Raw genomic sequence first — 20,723 nt, 5'->3', positions numbered from 1 at the left:
TTACATATCAGGGGGTTGGGGGGGGGAATCATAGATGTATCATATGTAGGAAAAAAAGCAGGCCGAAAACAATACACACCAGCCCTAGGAAAACATAACTAAATACAACTAAACGGGGCTCCTTATTCTAAAGCCTGGGAGAACAAGGAGGTCTGTGATGGCAAACCAGAGGTGGGTTCCTGCCAGTTCGCACCTATTCGGTAGAACCGGTTCGTCAAATCTACCGAACCGGTTAGAAGAGATTCCACCAGTGGACCCGGAAAGCATGCCACACCTAAAGAAGAGGTTCCAAAAATTTTTGAAACCCACCACTGCCACACACACACACACACACACACACACACACACGCACACACATACACACAAACTGACAGAGAGAGAGAGAGAGAGAAAGAGAAAGAAAGGAACAAATAAAGAAAGAAAGAAAAAAGAAAGAAAAAGAGGGAGAGATGAAAGAAAAAAGAAAAAAGGGACAGAGAGACAAAAAGAAGGAGAGAGAGAGAGAGAGAGAGAGAGAGAGAGAGAGAGAGAGAGAGAGAGAGAAAGAAAGAAAGAAAGAAAGAAAGAAAGAAAGAAAGAAAGAAAGAAAACACATGGCCGGCAAGCCACTCCCACCAGGTCACATGGCTGGCAAGCCACTACCACAAAGGAGGCCACACCCACAGAGTAGGTTCCAAAAATTTTGAAACCCACCACTGTGGCAAACCTATGGCATGCAGAGCCTTCTCTGTGGGCCCGTGTACTGTCACCAGAAGCTGCTCTTCTGGTTTATGGCCATTACATGTGTGCTGGTCAGCTAGTCTTCGTGGGCACTGGAAAACGGTCTGAAAATGGCCAAAAAAATGCCCCCAAACAGGCCATTTGGAGGCCATTTTCCAGGCTGTTTCCAGGCCATTTTTTAGCCATTTTGGGGCTGTTTTAGGCCATTTTTGGCTGGGTTTTTTTTTTTGTCAATAACGGACAGGAAAGTGGCTTAAAATGGCCCAAAAAACCAGCCTGAAAACAGCTCGATAAATCCCCCAAACAGCCAAAAAACAGGCATGTGTGCACCGGCCAGCTGGTTTTCAAGTTTCTGGAGCTCCAGCACACACATATACACACATTCAGGTTTGGGTACTACGTGCCCCAAAGGTTTGCCATCACTGAACTAGGTTTTTCAAAAGCTTCCTAAATGTCGTAAGAGTGGGAAAAGGCACAGATCTCTTGATAGATATATCAAGTAGGGCCAGCACAGAATCACCGCAGGGTGACACTGTTTGTTTGATTGACAGGACTTGGGAGTACGCCCCACCCTGTTGGATCATCCTTGGATGGGCAGAAGTAAGTGGACATTGACCTGAGAGTTCCAGCTGTGCAGTTTTAATTTGTTCTGATTGAAAGGTTTCATAAGGGAAGGGCTGAGAAAGACCTTGTTTGAACAACCTTGTTGGCAATGAGTGGGTTTGATGGGTCAAAGACCTAACTTTGTGTTGATCTTAAACCATGGCTTGCTTCATCAGATTTATTGGCTCAATCACAATTAACTCAGTTAATCTGATTTACTAACCTATGGGGAGGCACAGTAGGTTGTGGCCTTCAGGCATGCAAAACATCTCCTAGCATTTTACATGCATTTCTGCTTCTAGAGAACCTGGGCATTGCATTACAGCAGTGTTTCTCAACCTTGGCGACTTTTAAGTCTTGTGGACTTCAACTGCCAGAATCCCCCCAGTCGCCAAGGTTGAGAAACACTACATTACAGCATCAGCGGAAGGATGGCTGGTTGCCCGTCTCTGTACTAAGCATATTAGCGCTTAACATGTTATCAGAATGTAGGAAGACAGCAGTCACCCCTCTCCTAGAAAAATGAAATGTTTTAGGAAATATTAAAAGGGCAGAATATTTCTCCTAAAAGGAAATATGGGAAACAGGGAGGCAGAAACTCACACACACACCCCTTTGTCAATGGGCCATTAAGACCTGAGCCAGTCTATTCTACATAACAAAGATCTACCTCCTTCAAGCAGAGCCATAGGAGGAATTGCCCAAAACCCTTACATCATCACCCAGCAAGGCTCAACCAAGCCTGGGACACAGACAACCTACAAAGTTACCCCTGCATGGCCCCATGGGAGTCTGACAACCAATCACAATACAAGCTCAAATTCAAAAGCCCAGAGAGGGCATAAAACCCAGGACACTCTCAGCATCTCATCCCTTTTTGTCCAGGACTTCAAACCCATGTGACCCTGTTCATCAATAAGCCTTCTTTCCAAGCAACTTCCGTGAATCCAGTGCAGTGGTGAACTTAAAAAAAAATAAATACTACCGGTTCTGTGGGCATGGCAGGAGAAGGATACTGCAAAATCCCAATTTCCTCCCCACTCCTGGGGGAAGGATACTGCAAAATTTCCATTCCCACCCCACTCTGGGGCCAGCCAGAGGTGGTATTTGCCGGTTCTCCGAACTACTCAAAATTTCTGCTAACGGTTCTCCAGAACTTGTCAGAACCAGCTGAACTTCACCCCTGATCCAATATCTTTTTCCCCACTTGGAACTGAATCCAGAAGGATATTTCTTCCGTCAAGAACCTGTTAGATATAAACCAGCTTTCAGAGAAGTGAAACAAAGATGATTAGGGGACTGGAGGCTAAAACATATGAAGAATGGCTGCAGGAACTGGGTATATCTAGTTTAATGAAAAGAAGGACTAGGGGAGACATGATAGCAGTGTTCCAATATCTCAGAGGCTGCCACAAATAAGAGGGAGTCAAACTATTCTCCAAAGCACCAGAGGGCAGGACAAGATGTAATGGGTGGAAACTAATCAAGGAGAGAAGCAACCTAGAACTAAGGAGGAATTTCCTAACATTGTGAACAATTAACCAGTGGAACAACTTGCCTCCAGAAGTTGTGAATGCTCCAACACTGGAAGTTTTTAAGAAGAGATTGGATAACCACTTGTTAGTATAGGGTTTCCTGCCCTAGCAGGGGGTTGGACTAGAAGACCTCCAAGGTCCCTTCCAGTTCTGCTATTCTGATTATGCCCAAGCTTTTTAGAACATTAAATGGCTTGCACAGGTATCGCAAAACAAAAGCATCGCAGAGCAAAAGCATGCTTAGAGATGCCAAAATGCTGAGGGACAATGACCACATCACAGATAAATTTTATAACACCAGGGAGGAAGGAAAAACTGTCTGCTTGAGTCAAAAGAGCAAAATTAACATGGTAGCCAGCAGGTTGAAAGAGGATAAATAGATCCAAATTCAAATCCCAACCTCGATTGAAAGCTTAGTGACAGATTTTGGGGTCTTCTCCCCTCTTGCAAAATAGTTATAAGGCTCAAAGGAGTACAAAGAACTGCACACTATCAAAAGGAACCACATCTGCAGGAGGAAGGCAGAGTAAACAAGGCTAAGATGGTGGAAACCACATCTGGATGCATTCCCTCACCCTTTTGTATATACATGGAGAAAAGGAACAGGGTTAGACATGCATCGCAATGCCGATCTTGACCTTTTTTATGCCTTCCTGTGGTTCCAACTCTTTGAAAAAACAGAAATTCAGAGCCAAGGTGGCGCAGTGGTTGGAGTGCTGTACTGCAGCCACTTCAGCTGACTGTTATCTGCAGTTCGGCGGTTCAAATCTCACCGGCTCAGGGTTGACTCAGCCTTCCATCCTTCCGAGGTGGGTAAAATGAGGACCCAGACTGTGGGGGCAATATGCTGACTCTGTAAACCGCTTAGAGAGGGCTGAAAGCCCTATGAAGCGGTATATAAGTCTAACTGCTATTGCTATTGCTATAAATAAAATCAGAATCTGTAAAAATGAATTGCATTTCTACAGCTAAGTCAGCCCCCTCAAGGCTGAGCCAGATACTGTTTTGGCTAAGGATGATTGAAATCGAAGTCCACCATATTTTTTTTAATCTATCTGGTTGGGGGAAGGGGCGATATAAATGAATAGGCCCTATTATTCTCAGGAAGTAACCTTCTCTATAGAACAGTATCCATAAAGAAGATATTTACTGCTCGGTCACAATTGGTCACTGACAGATTATAATAGAAAGCCCCCTTAAGCTGGCTCTGTAATCACGACTTCTGGAGCATCGATTTAAGTATCTTGTGCTTTACAGTTAACGTTATGCCTCTCATCCAGATGTTCAAAACAGCTCTAAATTAGAAAGAGAGAGTTTTCAGCCCTTTTTAATATACTGTGTGTTAGCGCGTGCTTTCTCAGATATCAAACCTTTGGAAATACGATAGTTGAAATCAGTCACATGCTTGTCTATTCTTTTGGCATCTTCCATTTCTTCCTGCTGTAAATCTAACATGGAGGTAGATGACTGAAGCTTTGTCGTTCTCCCCACAAAGACACCCATGCTACTGATTTTGGAGTTACTGTTAATCCTTGACTTACAATCATTCGTTTAGCAACCGTTAAAAGTTTCAACGGTATAGGGCAATGCATGTGCGGTCCCTGTACATGTGACCTGCCCCCCGCAAACATTTGTGCGTCCCCCGCATGTGCCCCACCGCCTGAACATGCACACACGGCCCCCCCACATGGGGCCCACCCACCCGCGCAAGCACGGCAGAGACCCCAAAGACCAGCTGGCTGGCGGGAGGCGCATGTGCATGCGCGGCAAAGGTGAACTGGGGCGACAGCTCACGTGCCCACAGAGAGGGTGCTGCAGGCCACCTATGGCACGTGTGCCATAGATTCGCCATCACAGGTATAACGCCAGCAGAGGGCATAACATGGCAGAATCTTCTGCAATACGGGAAAATTATTCTCATGTAAGAACTTATCAAGAGAAATTGGCTGAGGTAAAAAAATTCTCCCCAACGTATAATTTTCTCAAAAGATCCTTTCCCAGAGAGGTTTAATTCATGCCAGATCTCATTTCCAGTTCAATGAACGAGAGCAAAAGTATGTGATGGGACTCACAGTGTGTGCTAATATGTAATTATTATTTTTTAAATCATTGAATATAAAGTATCGGTTGGGTTTATACATCTGTGTTAAGTCAACAGTCACGTTATGGTTCAATTTATTATACCAGCCAAGCCACTGTGGCCTAGATCAGTGGTCTCCAACCTTGGCAACTTTAAGACTTGTGGACTTCAACTCCTAGAGTTCCTCAGCCAGCTTTGCTGGCTGAGGAACTCTGGGAGTTGAAGTCCACAGGTCTTAAAGTTGCCAAGGCTGGAGATCAGTGGCCTAGATGACCAACAATGACCAACAATTTTAAGTAAAGACTAATCTATACATACAACATGCTTAAAGCAACCACAAGTTAACACATTGTCATAGAGTGATATGTTAAAGTGGGTGAGTTCACACATTAAACTGAGTCATAAATCGTGATTTACAAACCATAATAGGTAGCTCATAGACTAGTGTTCTGATTTGCATCCTGCACCAACCCATGATTTTCAGGGTCACCTTTTATTGTAAGCTGACCTCAACTCTTTTCTTCCTGGTTCCTCTCTATTTAATATTTCTGATGACTTCAGAAACACAAATAAACCAGTTCAGAAAAATCAACTCATCATAATTGTTGACCATTGTTTGTAAGTCAACAGTGACAACTGTTCCAAAGACATAACTTGTATTTGATGTCTATCTTCTTTTCTACTTGTTTCATGTCCAGGCGTTCAAGCCAGGGGTCAGCAACCTGCGGCCCTGAAGCTGCATGTGACTCTTTTATCCCTCTGCTGTGGCTCCCTGTCGCAGGTGGGCGCCAAAATTTTGAGAGGAGCTTCCGATTGGGAGGGAGGAGGCACAGCACACCGGGAGGAGACTCTATGGCAAGGAGTGGGTTTTCTGGGCAACTCCACAATTGATAAAGCTTTCGGTTAGGACAGGTAGAGGGAAAAGGATGCTGTGGTAGGAAGAGACTCTATGGTGGGGTGTTCTGTCCCCACTTCTCCGCTCATTCAGGCAGACAAACTTAAAAGGAGAACTTTATCAGTCCTCCGCTCAGACTGGCTGCGAGCCCAAAAATAAACATAAATAAAGTCTCTGACAAGAAGATAACAGAATGCAAAACAAAACTCTCTTACGGCAAAACCAGGTGTCCAAAAAGAAAGCAAAGCACTTCTCCAAGTGTCTCTTTGAATCAGGGTTACAGAAAGCAAATCACTTCTCCAAGTGTCTCTCACAAACAAACCACGACCGATGAACTGAATGATGAACGTTTACTCCTGCCACCAGGGCGTGGCACCGTCCACGCTCAGACTGGCTGCGAGCCCAAAAATAAACATAAATAAAGTCTCTGACAAGAAGATAACAGAATGCAAAACAAAACTCTCTTACGGCAAAACCAGGTGTCCAAAAAGAAAGCAAAGCACTTCTCCAAGTGTCTCTTTGAATCAGGGTTACAGAAAGCAAATCACTTCTCCAAGTGTCTCTCACAAACAAACCATGACCGATGAACTGAATGATGAACGTTTACTCCTGCCACCAGGGCGTGGCACCGTCCATCCTTTTATCACCAGAAGACGACACTAACGAGCCCCAGCTGCATTGTTAATCTTACATCCCGACTCAACTCACAGCAAACTTCTGCTGAGTCACAACAGTGGGGGAACCACCCCCACCCCACCGTTCAATTCTGGAGCCAACTGGAAATCTGGTTCCCCCACTGTTGTGACTCAGCAGAAGTTTGCTGTGAGTTGAGTCGGGATGCAAGATTAACAATGCAGCTGGCTCTTTGAGTGTTTAAGGTTGCCGACCCCTGTTTTAGGGTGAGAAGGGGAGAGCACTCAACAATGTGAGCTACGCCAGGCTAAGCAAATGGCTTGGCACAGAACCAAAGCCAAACTTGGATTTATGTTTTATCTAAATATACGCACATTGAATATGGAGAACGTGACTACCTCCCCATCTATTTAACTATTTTCTCCTCCTGTTACTTGAACATTGCACTTCACCAGTCGGTTTTAAGAGGGGCTTTAAAAGCCACTTTCAAAGCTTGTATATGGGAATGGCATGCAAAGCAGGGTTTGAGGTTGAGCATCAGTGTTAAAGATGGTTTAACCACAGTCAAATTTCCGCCCTATCTCTTGATTTGCATCACTGAAGTGCAGGTTGTTCCAGCCAACGAGTCTTTTGGATTAGATCTCTGCAATTGTAATAGAAATAGATTGGAGGAACAAGTGAATGCACGACAGCACACAAAGTGATCAGTACTATTCCCCATCACACACACACAAAAAATCTATTTCCAAACTAAGAAAAACATTCATTTGCCGCATAGAAAACAGGGGAACAAAAGTGCTATTTATGGCCACTGACCAACTCATCTCCGTGCTTTTTCGGACCAGCCACATTCATCCAATGCTGCTGTGCAAGGCTGATAGGGAGGCTGGTTGCGTGAAAAGGCCCAGTTGCATTCAGAGTCTGGTATCTGCCAGGGCTGTATGCTTTGTTGATAAGACAGGACTGCCCTCTTCTCAGGCCTCCTCTGCCCTGGAGAGTTGATCGCTTTATTTCTCAGAATTGCAAATGACTTTGTTGTGCTTTATGCTCATAGTAGACTCTAGAATGTTTCCAGTACAATGTACTTGGAAGGTTAGAGCTGTCAGCAAAAAAACAATTATATTCCAATAGAAGAGAATATTTGCAGCTTAGGGTGGAAGTGTGAAGTTCTTGAGGCTCTCAGAGATGGTGGCTGTTGTTGTTTTTTTGCAGATGTTTTGTTACCCAACTATTTAACACCATCAGTATAACTATGGGATTTGTTCAGTGGTGAAATTCAAAAATTTTCCCTACCGGGTCTGTGGGCGTGGCTTGGTGGTCATGTGACCAGCCGGGCACCGAGCAGGAACCTCAGAGTGTCACAGAGAGCTCAAAAAAACAACTATCACATTTTACACAAAAATAACACAAAAGCTACACAACTCACACGGAATGCAAAAGCAGCTGGACTTCACGCACACAAAAAGTTTCTGACAATCTGCGTTGCACAGCTGATTATCACAGCTGATCATCGGAACCTTTTTTTTAAACTTTTTTTTAGCATTTTGCCTGAACTGGTAGCAAAAAAATGGTAAAAAAAAGTTTTAAAATGAGTTCCAACGATCAGCTGTGCAACAATCAGCTGTGCCATGTGAACGTTGGAACTTTTTTTTTTACTTTTTGAAGCATTTTTTACTAACCTGTTTGGGTGAACCAGTAGCATTTTTACTACCAGTTCTGGCGAACCGGCCCAAACCAGTAGCATTTCCTGCCCTGGATTTGTTGCACTTCAACATTCACGCATACAGATGTTAATTAATTGGGTAAAGAAACATCTGCAGGTAAAACAACTGAGCTCAGAACAAACCAAGAACTTCACAACTTGCTATGTACATACCACACAATCTTCAGGGCTTTTCCTGCATGAAGAATTTCGAATGAAAATGGAATTACTCTTGCAGAAAAGTCTGTTTTGGTCCCTTTAAAATAACCCCAAAGCCTGATACTGTCAAATTCAGAGGACCCCAAAACAGCTCAAAACATTACCCAAAGATCAGTTGGGTAGGTAAAGGGTTATGGACTCCACCAGAGGATGGTGGAGGACAGGAAGGCCTGGACATGTTGTCCATGGGATCACGATGGGTCAGACACGACTTCGCAACTAACAACAACAGTTGGGTGGAGAAGCTGCTAAGTGTAATCCACTCTTTTCCAACTACAAAAGTGTAGACCAATGTTTCTTAATCTTGGCAACTTTAAAATGTGTCAATGTACGCACATCTTAAGGTTGCCAAGGTTGAGAAAGACTGGTCTGAACAGATGTACCATGGACTACACTGTTTCCAATAAAACAAGAAGTCACCCTGAGCCATCAACAGAGGGGTTGAGAAAGTGTTGAGGACCTACAGTCATATTTGGGTTTACATGAGCAGTTGGGACTTTCTGGGAACTTTCTACACCTAGATTATTTTACACTTAATGATAGTTGGTTGAATGAAACACACTGGATGAGGTGACACAGCATGCTGGGTCTCAAGATATGGTCTACAAATAACAATAGTCCAGTTTGTTCCTCTCCTCTCCTCTCCACTGACCATCAGCTAAAGGAGGTTTTCGGCCTTCTGAGAGATTCAAATTTGAACTGGGTTTGTATTTCATAACTATAGTATGTTTACATTTATTAAACAAGCTACAATTGGCTAGACTCTTAGAATGCAGCAATGCAAAACTAAAATAACTACGGTATTTTTCGGACTATAAGACACTCCGGACTATAAGATGCATCTAGCTTTTGGGAGGAAAAGAAGAAAAAAGAAATCTGTCTCTGCCTCCCAGCAATTTGCCTCCTTGCAGCAAGCAGCAAACAGCCTGGTCAGCTTCAGCACAGCCTGATTTAACACAAGCAGCTGCCTGGTGGTTGGAACTGCCTCCCAGAATACTGCCTATCAGCTGTTCCAGGCTGCGGGGATCGCCGCCACCTATTGCCGCCGAACGGGATGCACAGAAAAAAGGAGCCCATTTTTGGCCTCCATGCATCCCATTTTTAGCCCGTTCCAGGCGGCAAGGATTGCTGCCACTGCCTATCACGAATGGGACAAACAGGAAACAGGACCCGCGGAGGCCAAAAATGGAGTGCACAGGGGTGGCGATAGGTGGCGGTGTTCCGTGCAGCCTGGAACAGCCAATCATTGGTATTCTGGGAAGGCCAATCCAACCACCAATCAGCTGTTTGTGCTAAATAGGCTGTGCTGAAGCTGACCAGGTTATTTGCTGTTTGCTGCAAGAAGGCAAATTGCTGGGAGGCAGAGGCCGGCGGGTTAGAGCTGGCGGGTGAGCGGGGCTTCATCAACATTCGCTCAGTAGGATGCACAGACATTTCCATCCACTTTTTTGAGGGGGGGAGGTGCATCTTATAGTTTGAAAAATACGGCCCTTTATAGATTTGTACCACGTGTGAACTAGTCCTAACGAAGTGGGGTAGTAATTTGGACGCTGAACTTGAACAACAGTGATATGGACCGGGGAGTTCACCGACAAATGCGCGCTCGACAAAACCGCACCGACAAAACTGCGGGGAGAAAACCGCAAGGTCGAAAACGAATGCGCGCAGAAACGCACCGACAAATGCGCGCCGACGAAAGCGCGCCATTAAAAAAGCAACAAAAACAACGTAACCCTAACCCTAACCCTAACCCTAAACCTAAACCTAACCCTAAACCTAACCTTTACCTTAACCCTAATAGCGCTTTTGTGGGCGTGGTTTTGTCGGCGCTCTTTTGTGGGAGCACTTTCGACCTCGTGGTTTTCTCGCCACGGTTTGGTCGGGTGCGCATTTGATGGGTCACGGGACCAGGGTCACATATAAAATTAAGCCATGATTGGTTTAATCATCTTTTGTGGAACTGAATGCAATAGGCCAGGTTTATACAACACTGCTAGCAACTGATCTATAAACTCAGCGGCTGTGTGTGCACAGTATACTGAGCTGAAACCAAAACCAATTATGTGACTGTTTATTTTGGCAGGAGAGTCAGGGTTTGTTGTTTTCATTCATATGGAAACACTGTGTTTATGGACACTCAGATAGACCCACACTTAGCCTCTACTTCTCCTTCCTCCCAGAGAAGTCGGCATGAATGTCAGAAATACTGAATTTCCAAAAGGCCAGGTGAAGGCTTTGATAAGGGCAGACCTGGTTGAGACAATGCAACCTAATTGCCTCTGAAAATAAATCCGTTTCCTTCACATGTGTGACCGTAGCTCAGATTTGTTTTATTTTTTTTAAAAGCTACAGTCAATGCCACTTAAAAGTAGATATTCATTTCTCTGACCCTGATGGGGAAGCCTGCAGGCTCTAGAGATATTAGTGGGGTGCTCCCTTGAAACTGCAGGAAGATCCAGGAGGGACGGAAATACTTTTTCAACCACAGTGTAAATTAAACGGTCACTTTGGCTTCCAGGAATTGTAAGGGTTTGCAGGATCAGGCTAACGCATAATTAAGGTCTGTTTTCTATCGCTGCAAATACAGGTGGTCTTCGACTTACGACCACAACTAGGCCAACATTTCAGTTGTTAAGCAAGACATTTGTTAAGTGAATTTTGCCCCGTTTTACGACATTTCTCACCATGGTTGTTAAGTGAATCACGGCAGTTGATAAGTTAGTAAACCTGGTTGTCAAGGGCTTCCCCATTGGCTTGGCTCTTCAGAAGGTCGCAAAATGTGACTGTGCGGCCCTGGGACGCTGCAATGGTCATAAGTATGAACCAGTTGCCAAGCGTCTGTACTTTGATCGCATGATAATGGGGATGCTGCAGAGGTGGCAACTGTGAAAAACAGTCATAAGTCACTCAGGGTGGATGAAAATCCATGTTTTCTTTCTTTAAAAAAAATAAAAAATTGGATTTTTACCATTTAAATTGGATTTTTTTTTATTTTTATCAAATGTATTTAAAATGCTTTTGGAGTAAAAATCTATCTAGAGATAGTTTTCTATTTAAGATACAATGGTGAAAAGAGTAAGGTTCTACATTTAGGCAAGAAAAACGAAATGCACAGGTACAGTATAGGTGGTACCTTGCTCAACAGTAGTAACTGTGAAAGGGATCTTGGAGTCCTAGTGGACAACCATTTAAATATGAACCAGCTGTGTGCAGCAGCTGCCAAAAAAGCCAACACAGTTCTAGGCTGCATAAACAGAGGGATAGAATCAAGATCACGTGAAGTGTTAATACCACTTTATAATGCCTTGGTAAGGCCACACTTGGAATACTGCATTCAGTTTTGGTCACCACAATGTAAAAAAGATGTGGAGACTCTAGAAAGAGTGCAGAGAAGAGCAACAAAGAGGATTAGGGGACTGGAGACTAAAACATATGAAGAATGGTTGCAGGAACTGGGTACATCTAGTTTAATGAAAAGAAGGACTAGGGGAGACACGATAGCATTGTTCCAATATCTCAGGTGCAGCCACAAAGAAGAGGGAGTCAAACTCTTCTCCAAGGCACCTGAGTGTAGAACAAGAAGCAATGGGTGGAAACTAATCAAAGAGAGAAGCAACTTAGAACTGAGGAGAAATTTCCTGACAGTTAGGACAATTAATCAGTGGAACAACTTGCCTCCAGAAGTTGTGAATGCCCAACACTGGAAATCTTTAAGAAGATTTTGGATAGCCATTTGTCTGAAGTGGTGTAGGGTTTCCTGCCTAGGCAGGGGGTTGGACTAGAACAGTGTTTTTCAACCACTGTGCCGTGGCACACTAGTGTGCCGTGACATAGTGTAAGGTGTGCCGTGGGAAAAACACTTTATATATAGTCAATATAGGCACAGAGTTAAAAAAATTTAACATTTTCTAATGGTGGTGTGCCTCGTGATTTTTTTCATGAAAAAAGTGTGCCTTTGCACAAAAAGGTTGAAAAACACTGGACTAGAAGACCTCCAAGGTCCCTTCCAACTCTGCTACTGTATTGTAAAATACATTGATAATTGAGTTTATTCAGCATGAAATGGAGCTTAGTTATGTAGCATGAGGCTGTATATTCTGCAATATTGAGACTGTCGGTGAGTCAACAGCGGGTCAGAGGAAGAGGGACTGAGATGACAGTTGCTCTTTAAAAATCACGATTCAAATCAAGTTGATTTAAATCAAGTCTTTTTACTAGTAATTTTAAATCTTGATTTAAATCACGACTTGATTTAAATCAAATCCACCCTGATGCCACTGTAACTTCAAACGGTCACTAAATGGATTGTTGTAAGTGGAGGACTAACTGTACCTTAAATACAGACCATTGAGAAGCCCATAATTGAAAGGGGCTACTTCATTCCAATCCAGGCAGCTACAGAGGTTGGTTACAGAGTGAGCCAGCAAAGAACTCCCTCAGATTTTGTAAATTTCCAGACATCCCAAAAATGCCACCCAATCTGAATTCCCATAAGATGGGATAATAAGACCATCTCAGTTAAAGAGCTGAATGGGGTGGAAGTAACATAGAAGAGGACCATACTTTTAGGGCAGTGTTTCTCAACCTTGACTATTGTAAGATGGGTGGACTTCAACAACTCCCAGAATTCCTTAGCCAGCAGGATTGGCTCGGGCAGTGATGGGTAACTTTTTCCGGATCGAGTGCCCAAAGCACATGCGTGTGCATGCGCCGGAACCCCCAAAATATGTGCCACGCCACCTGTGTATGTGCGGTAGAGACCCGAAGACCAGCTGGCTGGTGGGAGGCGCATACGCGGCGGAGCTGAACTGGGGCGACGGCTCGCATACCATATGTTCGCCATCACGGGGCTAGGGAATTGAAGCCCACAAATCTTACAGTTGCTAAGGCTGAGAAACATTACTTTAGGACACTGTGCAATTTCAGCAATTGTGATAGACAACATGGTGCTTTAAGAGAGGAGTTTAACTACACCCTACATACAATTGTCCAACCAATTATCTGTACACACCAATTATTGTTCATACAATTGTCAGTTGAAGTTTTTCTTTTCTTTCCTAATCACAAGCCCTTAACACAGGAGACAAAACACAAAAACCTCACCCATAAACAGGGGCCAAAAGTATTAGCAGGAGATGGACAAATCTCCAGGCCCTGTTTCCATTCAAAGCATATCTGCACAATACTACCCATTTTTCTGAATCTATACAACCCACCAAAGCATCACCTAATTATACAGAGGGAGTTCACATTGGGCAAAGCTTTGGCTAGCTTGTAGTTCTGTGTGCTGTAAATACACAACCAGCATCAGTTTTGTGGCACACTGGCTGAATGACGTGGGACTTGCCATTCAGAATCGCTCGACAGAAAGATGGGTGTCATATAAATTTAATACAGTCAGATGTATGCTTCTGAATTGGGAGAGGTTCTCATATTTAGCCATACAGGTGTACCGAGATCCAGTTTATATGGTTGCAGAAACCACACGATGGGCCCATCCTTAATTTTAATAAACCACGGTCGGCAACACCTTAAGCTGTAAAACAGGGTTGGCAAACTGTAATGACAAGAGTTCACCCCAAACCCCAAACTAAAGAGAAGCCTATGGAAAACTTCACCTGTTTGGGGAGGGGGTGGATTCCAACCTTGTTCCTCGCTTCTAACCCAGATTAGTTGTGCATCAACCATGCCAGGAAAAAATTAGGGAAACTGAAATCCATTAGCAGGAGTGTCAAGGGCCAGTGGATCAAAGAAAAGGGAAAGTCACGCAAACCCACACCACAAAGCCAAGCCTGTCTTGAAAATCATCATCATCATCATCATCATCATCATCATCATCATCAAAAACCACTGGGAACACCAGGTTGAGAAGATTCTAGAGAATGAAAAAGTCAAGATCTTGTGGGACTTCAGAATTCAGACTGACAGGCACTTGGCCTACAACACACCTGACATAACAATAGTTGAAAAGAAAAAAAATTGGTTCGTTGACATTGCAATACCTGGAGATGCACGAATTGAAGATAAACAGCAAGAAAAAAATCACAAAGTACTGGGACTTGCAAATTGAAGTTGAGCGTGGAAGTTGACTGTGGAAAAAGAAATTGTGTGTTGTCCCGATTGTAATTGGAGCCCTTGGAGCAATACCTAAAGGGCTACCTCGCTATTTGGAAATTCTAAATTTATCGGACTTGAATATTCTGGTTCTACCAAAAGCCCACCCTACGTGGAACAGCTTATATCCTCCGACGTTACCTTAACCGTTCCCAGGTCCTTGGTTAGGACTCGAGCTGTTGAGCTACCCACCAGCCCCAAAGGCTGTGAATCTCACCAAAGATTAACCAAATAATAATAATAATAATAATAATAATAATAATAATAATAATAATAATAATGAGGAGGAGGAGGAGGAGAAGGGAGGAGGAGGAAGAGGAGAAGGGAGGAGGAGGAGGAGAAGAGAGGAGGAGGAGGAGGAGGAGGAGGAATAATCAAGAAATATCGCAACCTGGCCATCGAAACTACACAGCTATGGATGAAACATGTAACAGTGATACCCATTGTCATCGGGGCACTTAGTACCATGTCCAAGAGTTTTATAAGATACATCAACAAATTGCACTTCCTGCAATAACACCAGTGGAACTGCAAAAAACTGTGCTACTCGGAACATCATACATCTTTAAAAAGTACTTAGTTGATACCTAGGACACTGGCAGCAACCCGTATCAACCATTAGCACCAGTCAATGGTATTTGCGACACATCTTTAAATGTTGAGTTGACTTGAGTTTCAGGTTTAATGAATAAAAGAAATAATAATTTTAAAAAACAGTGATACCCATTGTCATCAGGACACTTGGTACCATGACCAAGAATTTTATAAAACACATCAAGAAATTGCAGCTTCCTGCAATAACGCCAGAGGAACTCCAAAAAACTGTGCTACTTGGAACATCTTAAGAAGATACTTGGTTGATACCTAGGTCACTGGCAGCAACCCGTATCAACCATTAGCACCAGTCAATGGTATTTGTGATGCGTTTTTGAATGTTGAGTTGATTGAGTTTCATGTTTAATAAATAAAGTAGATGATGATGATGATGATGATGATGATGATGATGATGATGATGATGATGATGATGAAGAAGAAGAAGAAGAAGAAAATCGAGCCTGGGAGGACCAGCAACAGGAGTGGCTAGTGAATGCTCAGGTTATAGAACAGAAAAGCCACAGGTAGCAAACCCCAGATTCTGGCTTAACACACACACACACACACACAAACACAAATACACACACACAAATACACACACACACACACACACACAAATACACATAATCACACCTTTCCCACCCTTAAATCCCGAAAGCCCAGGTGAGAAACACCAACAAACGCCTCCCATTTTCACCCGTGAGAGTTCACCATTCCCCCACACCCACCCAGCAGCCTTCGTCCGGGGAAATCGGAGACGGGATCTAAATGGGATCATAGGATTCAGCGCAGCTTTCCCCCACCCCATACCTCGCGCGGGCGGGCGCAGAAGCCAGCCTTCAACCCGCGCGGGGGCCCGTCTCGCGTGGGGGCCGTGGGGAGCGGGGAAAGGCTTAGGGGGCGAGGACCCCCGAGCCGCGCCGCCGCCTACCTTTCTCGGGTCCCCCGTTCCGCTTCTGCTCATCCACAAGGCTTTTTTTTTCCTTCTCCCCGTGATAGGGATGGGATGGGGGGACTTCCAAACCGGAGGAAGGCTACCAAACCCGGCCGCTTCTGGCCCGGGAACTGCGGCTGGTGAGCCTCCGCTTTCCGCAGGTCATCGGAGCCAAGCGGAAAAAGCCGCCGCCGCCGCCGCGCAGGGTAAAGCAAAGTGCAGCCTTCGCCTTCCAAAGTGCCCGCCTCTGCCTCGGTGACGGCGGCTCGGGCGCTTTCGGTGGCGCCGGTCTCCCTCTAGCGACCCACCTGGGCTTTGCTCGAGCGGGAATAAGCCGGCGGAGACCCCGTTCCCACGTGCCGCTTTGACCCGTCTTAGGCATTCCCCCCACTCCTGCGCGCGGCGCTGCTGGGTTCGGAGTCCCTTGGCTGAGCCGCAAAAGCGAGGCTGTCGTTTGGCGAAAAGGGAGGGGGGCGTGATCCCTGCCTTCGTGGTTTAGAGACATTGTGGCTTAGTGAATTGGGCTGTTGTGGGTTTTCAAGCAGCTGGGATCATGGTTTAGCATGATGGGTTATTCCGGTCGACCTAAGCCAGAACTGACCACTCACCTGTAGCTTAAAGTCAACGTTAAAGCCCTTGTTCCCATTCAGTTTCCTTCTGAACCTGGCCTTCTGATTTCATCAGGCCTTGTTTGTTTAACCACATTTGGCTTAAAAATCACAGTGTACTAATAAGCCATCATTCACTGGCAAAGCATAAGGGATTGGGCCCATATCTATGGTTTTCAAAGCTAGCCAGTTACTCTTCCTGCTTTTTTTTTTTTTTTTTTTTGCAAAATGGTGGTTTTGACCAACGTGATAAATTAAAAACAAGGAAGCTGCTTGACAGCTGTGGCATCGGGCATTTAGTAAATCTGATTATTGTAATTTATTTATCAGCAGGTGCAAACTCAACCTGGTATCTTGTGTGTTTATTTAAGTGTGTGTGTGTGTTATATAAGGGCAACACTATCCTTTTGTACCCTACCCAGATTTGGGGAGCAACATGAGTGAAGTTATATGTACGGCACACACACACACACACACATGCACAACACACAACACATACATACACACACACATATATATACTGTTTCCCCCAAAATAAGACTGCCCCGAATAATAAGCCCAATCGGGCTTTTTGAGCATATGCGCTAAAATAAGCGCTCCCCGAAAATATTGCAACACAGCAGCAGCCATGAGGTGACCATCCTCGCCACCTCCTGCACCTCAAAAATAATAAGACCTCTCCGAAAATAAGGCCAAGCACTTATTACAGGGATCAAAAGAAAATAAGACCCTGTCTTATTTTCGGGAAAACACAGTACACACACATATATGTGCCTTAGCTCCAGAAACTGGATTATTTTCCTTCTTTGTGGTAAGTTTAAAGGACAATATGATCAGCTGTGACACCACCCTCTCCACAAGAGCAAAAATATTAGCCTCACCCATTTTGGTGACATATTTTTGGCCACACCTCCAATTGCCATCACAGGCAAATACATTAGAAGTGAAAATTGCCCCTCCCATTTCCCAGGAGTATAAATCATTTGAAACCAGTGGTGAGATTCAATTTTTTTTACTACCGGTTCTGTGGGCATGGCTTGGTGGGTGTGGTGTTGCTTGGTGGGCGTGACAAGGGAAGGATACTGTAAAATCTCCATGATGTCCAATCAGGTTACATCAACGGTGGGATTCAATTTTTCTTACAACTGGTTCTGTGGGCGTGGCTTGGTAGGCATGGCAGGGGAAGGATACTGCAAAATCCTCATTTCCTCCCAATCAGCTGAGACTCGGGAGGCAGAGAATAGATGGGGGCGGGGCCAGCCAGAATTGGTATTTACCGCTTCTCTGAACTGCTCAAAATTTCCGCTACTGGTTCTCCAGAACTGGTCAGAATCTGCTGAATACTACCTCTGTATGAAACCCATACATAAGAGATCAAAACTAAAACATAGTGACTCTCCTAAATTCAGCATGAGAAAAGTAGACTGCGGTGTGCACAGAGAAAGGTTTTTAAAAAGCCAAAATAATAAAATAGGGAAAAAGAGAGAGGTCTTGGATTACATTGTTACAGCTGACATCTTTGCGAATTTCTTATTCAATTTTAATTTAATACAAAACACAAGTTGTACCTTACATTATTGGAGAACGGCAGTATTTATAGTGTTGGCTGGAGATTAACACCCTGATGTTTAGATAATTTAAATCCTTAAAGGTAAAGAAAAACATTTGTAAATATTAACTAAGATTTCTAAAATTGAGTGTTGATAAACGTAAAGTGGCTTAAATTTAATATCTAAATGTAAATGTGACAATGAGAAACAAATGCAGAATACATTAAATTATTTTTTATATAAAAAGGTTCCAATGTTTCCACTATATTGCTATTGTTGTTTATGCATGGTAAGAAAGTATAATGGCAATAACAAAGTTTTAAAAGCTCATTTGATTTCTTAACATCTCCTCTTGGTTTATTTTTTTTCTTTGTTTTGTGATGGCTTTGTTATTTGCATTGTTCTCCGTGTTTTAAACATTTTAACAACTGTGAACCACTGAGTCACTGGGATTCAGGTGGCATAAAATTGAATAAATTATTATTATTATTAAGGTCTGTCTCTCACAACAACATGACAGTTAGAACAGTTAATCAGTGGAACAGAAGTTGCCTCTAGAACAGTGTTTCTCAACCTTGGCCACTTGAAGATGTCTGGACATTCGCTGACTGGGGAATTCTGGGAGTTGAAGTCCAGACATCTTCAAATGGCCAAGGTTGAGAAACACTGCTCTAGAAGTTGTGAATGCCCCAACACCGCAAGTCTTTAAGAAGATTTTGGATAGCCACCTGTCTGAAACGGTATATAAGGTTTCCTGCCTAGACAGGGGGTTGGACTAGAAGACCTCGAAGGTCCCTTCCAACTCTGCTATTGTATCGTATGAAGTCACGGCTGCCAGTTCTTTAACTGGTATTGACCTACATTTGCATTGAGGTCTTCTTCCCAAGAACCTAGGCTATCATAATGTGTTAGCATAATATATGTGTGAATACAAGCAGTGTCGCCTTTTACGACGGACTGAAGGCCATTTTGTCAATCAATGCGCAGATTTGCCATCCAAGTTATTTTGTTTGTTACAGTTCGTCGCACAGTCAGTCAGATGTTCAGACTGGATTTGGCATTTTTGTCTGCCTATCGAGTCCTTCCCTAAGACCTGGGATAGACAGATGCAGATGTTTTATGGAGTCACAGGATGTAAGCCATTCCAAGTAAGGCTGCCTTTTGCAATTGACCGATGGTGAATTAGTCAATGCGGATGGTTATTATTTAGCTATTTATTTCTTGGGACTTGAGCAGTTTGCAGTGTTTATAGCATTTAGGCTCCTTTGCACACCATATCGTAAGTGTTTATATGTCAAATATAAACCCTATTGGCTTTTTTTAAAACCTCTCTTAGGGATACTTCCCTCAGTTGAGTTAAATATTACAACTGGCTCTGGTTTAGAGCTAGTAATATTTTGTCCCTATCTATTTTAAGCACATACCATGTACGATCTCTTGATCACCAAGGGCCCATAAAAGCTTTGAGCGAAGGTACCCGAAGAACTTTTAATCATTGCCAAACTGTACTGATTAATGAGATAAATGGAGGGAAATCATGTAATTCAGTACAAAGAGAACAACTATGGTAACTCCGTGTCTTTATTTAGTTTGATTCTCATTGATCTGAAATTCCATCCTTTTTTGACCTCATTCCATCCTTTTCTTGTTTAGCCATGACCACATTAGTGTGTGTGTGTGTGTGAGTGTGTGAATCCTCCATGCACTGAATGGCTTAGGGCCATAATGGCTAACCTCGTGGCCCGACAAAACCGCGCTCGTCAAAATAGCGGCGACAAAACCGCGTCGCTAAAACCGCGACGTCATCACCGCGACGTGATCAGCGCGGCGACAACAGCGCGGCAACAGAAGGGCGCTTTAAAACAGCGCGCCTTCAGAAAGCCGATTTAAATTAAGGTAAGGGTTAGGATTAGGTTTAGGGGTTTGGTTTAGGGTTTGGTTTAGGGTTAGGGTTAGGTTTAGGGTGAGGTTTAGGGTTAGGTTTAGGGTGAGGTTTAGGGTTAGGGTTAGGGTTAGGGTTGGGTTTAGGGTTAGGTTTAGGGTTAGGTTTAGGGTTGGGTTTAGGGTTAAGTTTAGGGTGCTGAGTGCTTCAAAAGGCGCGGATTTGGCCTCCGCGCTTATGTCATCGCGCTAGGGTCGCCTTTTTCCTTAGTGCTTCGGACGGCGTGGATTTGCCCTCCGCGCTTATGTCAGCGTGGATAAGGGCTTCGCGGTTTTGTCGGTGAACCGGCTAACCTATGGCACATCTCTGATGGCACACGACCCATCACCCCAGTTCAGCTGCGCCGTGCATGCAAGCGGGCCTCTCACCAGCCAGCTTCGGGTCTCTGCTGCACATGCACAGGTGGTGAAGCACATTTGTGGGGAGGGCCACATTGCATTCTGGGGGTTCCGGCACATACACGTGCATTCCCACGCATGCACACACTTTGGGCACTCGATCTGGAAAAGGTTGGCTACCCTGGCTTAGGGCAACCCTGGCAGAAAACAGTTGTGCCCCCTCTGATCTAACGCTAGGTTGTCTATAGAGAATTTT

General features: G+C 44.1%; 1 protein-coding gene across 1 annotated transcript in view; it reads right to left on the bottom strand.

Annotated features, from left to right (window-relative positions):
* EPS8 (epidermal growth factor receptor pathway substrate 8) overlaps positions 1-16,250 on the bottom strand; it is a 182,974-nt gene extending 166,724 nt beyond the window's left edge. The window contains 1 exon segment of the mRNA XM_032220802.1: positions 16,027-16,250. The gene's annotated coding sequence lies outside the window, so the exon portion shown is untranslated.
* Positions 16,251-20,723: the final 4,473 nt, after the last annotated feature.

The sequence above is a fragment of the Thamnophis elegans genome, chromosome 7 (genome assembly GCF_009769535.1).
Source record: "Thamnophis elegans isolate rThaEle1 chromosome 7, rThaEle1.pri, whole genome shotgun sequence".
In the NCBI taxonomy this organism is placed as follows: Eukaryota; Metazoa; Chordata; class Lepidosauria; order Squamata; family Colubridae; genus Thamnophis; species Thamnophis elegans.
This window is presented reverse-complemented; position numbering and strand designations above follow the sequence as displayed.